Source organism: Bombus bifarius, unplaced genomic scaffold, assembly GCF_011952205.1.
Source record: "Bombus bifarius isolate JDL3187 unplaced genomic scaffold, Bbif_JDL3187 scf7180000007974, whole genome shotgun sequence".
Taxonomy (NCBI): domain Eukaryota; kingdom Metazoa; phylum Arthropoda; class Insecta; order Hymenoptera; family Apidae; genus Bombus; species Bombus bifarius.
The window spans coordinates 1,256,273-1,261,067 of record NW_022884360.1 but is presented as its reverse complement, the minus strand read 5'-3'; positions in this window follow the sequence as shown (position 1 = coordinate 1,261,067).

Sequence of the window (4,795 nt, the reverse complement as noted above, 5' to 3'; positions counted from 1 at the left end):
TATACGCATGTCACTAGCAGACGGACGTTTATAGGGAAATTTGATCCTCGAGGTAGGAGCGCGTCAATCGCGAATCGATTAAACGACACTCGAGTTTACGATACTGTTATCGAGGTTTCGATTGTATCATGGGCGAGATTGAATTTCCGATCAGGTTTAATCCATCCATTTTCTCCTCTGATAATAACAGTTGATTATAAGAGACTCAAGAAACCATACGTTATGTTAGTACATTAATTCGATAACTTTTCAGTTTTGCTCGTCTCTGATAATTATTTGGCTTGTAAATTAATTCGCCACCTTTTCGAGGAGTATTCAAATTTCGCTGTGACGTAAGCTTCAAATCATTAACATAATTTCTATTATTCGATACACGGTGGATCCACGTAAATGTAGATGACATTTCGTTAAAACTGATATGAAACGGGTAAATATTTAAGCCAAAAATAATTACTAAAATGGGCGGGCAATTTTAAAATATTTTAAATATAAATATCCTTTTTTTTTTATTTCATATAGCAATTTAGAAAAAAACGCCGTCTGCATTTACGTAATTTCACATAACTTAGGCAAGTGACGGACATTATATCAACGATTAAGTTTTTATTTATCCATAAATAAAATTTGAATTCTGTTTAAGAAACACTCGGAATTAATGTTCTCGCTTGATAAATGTTTCTTTATTCCTTTTTAGAACAGACAATCTTTTGTGTGAAAATTTTCGCTTGATTTGGGGTTAGGTTATTTTTGTTCTGCAACGGAAAGATTCCCCTCCCCCTGCCCTCTTGCAGAACGATATCGTAAGTTTTTGATTTAATTGTATCGTTAACCAAATCAGTTAATTTCGTCATTACGGTAGTCGATGAAAGAAAGTTAATAACTTGATACGCTATGAATTGTCGTAACTTTTACACTAAAAATTTATTACCGTATAATTAACAGTCATCCAGCCTGTGGTATTTAATTGCTCTTACTAAATACAAATCTATTTATTGCTTTTACTAAATATAAAAACATTTTGTAAAATTATGATGTCTTTTCATATTTCTTATTTTATAAACTTTCTTTTGTCCGCGTATCTTTGTTCTTATGAAATATCTGTACTATTTATTTGGATCAGAGAAAAAAGGTAATCGTCAACGATCCTGTTGCTCACCTTTTCGCTGACTGCTGCTCCCGAGGACCAAATTGGCGTCGAATTAAAATTTAAATGCCACGTATATTCACGTCGTATACACGACTGGTTTATGGCTGATTTGAATATTCGCCGAGGATAGAGACGGAGAATCTCTCTCGGTGCAGTTCTGTAAACTTCTCTGAATCAACGAACGCGCATCCATTTGACTAATTAGCATACGTTTAGACTAACAGCGACCGAAAATTCGAGTTTCAAAGACGTAGAATGTTCGTCGCCAGCCTATCGAAGAACTACAGTGGCTGACGAAAGTATTCGTATATTTATCGACTCTGCTTTTATGAACATGTTACGCGTGTTATACGATGCATTTTGAAGTTTCAGTAGCGCCGCAACGACAGCCAGCCATTATAACGATATTGGTAAAACCTGAAACGATTCTTGAAATGTATAAAAAAGTTGCAAGATATTTAGTACAAATATACATTTTTTATTTGCCGACTTTTAATTGTCAATAATTAAAAAACAAATTATTCCGATTTCAAGAATCAGCCCTTAAATTTTCTGGCACCCGTAGCCGAACATCCTGTATATCTGGCAAAGATGACAGAGGCATTTAAACAGGTAAGCGTCATCCGCAATATTTCTAAATCTCGGTATTCGATGATATCATATTTAATAATATTATATGGCTAAGATTACCATTCATATTGTGTATTCATTTTTTTATCGAATAATAGCATGCAGTAGGTACCTTGTAACTTTGTATATATTTTCAGGTAAAGTCTAAATTTTGCCAATATAATCTTGACAGTGGCATGTCATTATAGTGCTAATGAAATTTCAAAACGTTTTATATAACACGCACGAAAATTCACTTTATTTAACATGAATACTTTTGCCAGCCACTGTACGTACGAGTGGCAATAAATTCTCTGGGCTATAACAGACCCTGTCGAACTGGTTCCAGCGTTATCTTGTCATTTACGTTTCTCATTCCGGCCGAAAGTTGAGTCAACTTCCTCCCAATTGCGCAATCGTCTTTATCGTTAATGGGTCTGTTAATACGTTTTTTCTCTTTTTAACAAAGTTCACGAATATAACGTTGACCATAAAAGAGGGCGAGACCTCTTCATAAATAGAACGTTCAGCTGTTTTGTTCGTGCGTACCATTTTCCACGGACCATTTACCTACAACTTTTCGATGTCAATTAACGCTGATCCTCTTGTAGGATTACAACTTCGACTCCTGATCGGCCGTATTTCACAACTGAACAGTGTTTGGCTTTCATGTTGAAGAGCGATGCCCAGGGCCATTGTCCTGCAGGTTACCAACTGTTATTGCAGTAGTTTGCGTGGTAACAACTGTAATTCAAACACAACACGCTCGTAGTCACGAAGATGTTTTGTTAAGGTTTCATATGGGCTTCTGTTCTGTGCGTTTTCGGAATTATGCCATTAGACGTGATGTTAAAGTTCCTAGAGATCTCGTCGTTGACACCAACGTCGGAGAAACTACAACTTACATCTTGTTGGGTTTAACAAAAAGTTTTTGCTCGATTTTCCTAACAAGATCAAATGACCGGTTCTAAAATCTAATTTAAAATTGAACGTCCATTGTTATTTCTTTTGTTCATCCAACTTTATGTAAATTATTATATTAACAAAAATTTAGAAATTGATTAATCAGATAATAAGGTTAAGGTTTAGGATAATAAAGTTAAGACAAATCCGTCATGGTCGCCCGAAGGCTAAATTATCATCTATTAAGGTTTCTTTGGAATGAGAAAATAATAGAAGCAGAGGACCTCGACTAGTCTATACTTTTTAGTTGATCCATACAGTGTGTTCGGCTATAGATGTGAGGAAATTTAAGGAATGATTCTTGAAGGCGAAATGAGATGAAAATCAGGAATAAAAGAATTGCGCTTTTCGCTTTGTTTTTTAGTTATTGACAATTAAAAATCGGCCAGAATAACCCTGCACGCGAGCAAACCTCCATTCACGAACAAAAGAAGGTCAGCCTGAGCAGCGGGGCGCACAGTGATACTCAATCCGGTCAGCTCACCTCGTACAAGTCATAGAGAAGACTATGGTATTCAGAGACGCAAGCTGCGAAAGTCCCGCCCGCACGTGTCCATAACAGAATCGTAACAATAGCACATAGGCGACATTTGTACAAGGTTCGCACACGTACAGCGATTATAAAATATACTCTTTTCATGTTACATATATAGCCACATCAAATTCGAATATTACATTTTTATTCTTAAGTCTAACTTATTTGGACGAGCACGATAACTAATTAAGTATACATGTTTCTTGCACGTGTAAATAGCAGAGAATCGAGGCTAGACTTGGTGAATCAGGAACCGGATAGAACAATACGGAGGGCCACAGGCGGCTAACAATAAATCGAAAAGAATTGCGAAGGAAAGCCTGCCGCTCGGATATCCGGGATTTCGCTGTCCCCGAATAAGGGAATTAAACTTTATTGCGCGATTTTTGCGTCTGTATAATCCGCCACTTTATCTCACTGTTGTGTTTTATTAAACGATAATTCCATACGCGATATATACGAAATTCCGCCTGTTTATATTCACGTGTCAGCGGTCTTCCTGTCCGAACACGACGCAACGTTCGAACAGAAAATTTGTTTGCCTTCTCTCTCTCTTTAATCCCTTTTATTTTCGTTCGAAACTTTCAAAATTGTTTCCAGAAGAAAAATAGCGGTAATATATTTGGTCGGAACAGATCGCATCAGCTAAGTTAAATCCTTGGCAATTAGACGAGGGAAAATAGTGAAATCGAACTAGCGAGTTGAAAACCGATATAAGTACGAAATTAGCCACTTTTTAAAATTGGAAGTATAAATGTCTGTGATTGGGACAGTCCCTCCGGTTTGATGAGAGTAAAAATAGTATAGAAAATGTGACCAAATTGATAAAGTACATCTGAAGCGAAGCATCGACGTTCTATGAAGTTTGTTTTTGGAAAACTACTAATGGGACTCGTCAACAAGACGACTAATTCTTTTATACATCACGCTGAATTTACTTTGGTAATCAACTTGCGTTAAATCATTTTTATTTTAATTACTTTTAACGTTAACAGGTACTACTACTTTTTGCCACTGTATTAATTTGTTTCATTTGCAGATTAAAAATTCTGTTGAGTCGAGGAACGGTGAAAGTCCAATTATTAAATTCATTTTAATTATAAAAGACTCACAAACGATGTTCAAGCACAGGTAGGCAGATATATGGACGTTTATCTCGTTTAGCATGACCGTGTTTAAATTGCAACAACGCTATAAAATCAATGACATTGATAATACACATATACACACAAAAAGAAAGAAACTAAAGCTACTCTTTGAAATATCTCAAAATGTGGTTTTCAGGGTATATTGTTCTTCGAATCATCGATTCAATTGTTTGCCGCATTCCACAACTGCAGCTGCTACAAAATTTACACAGGCAGCTTTTTAAATTGGAATATTTTGTAGCTGGAGGAAACCGGCTCGCGTTTTTCCACGTTATACCGACAATTAAACGGCTCGAAACGAATTGAATTAATTGAGACAGCTTGGAAAAAAGAATGATCGCCGTGCATGGGTTGTGAAAAAAACCCGAGCGCCGTATCTTTCTGGTCGCGTAA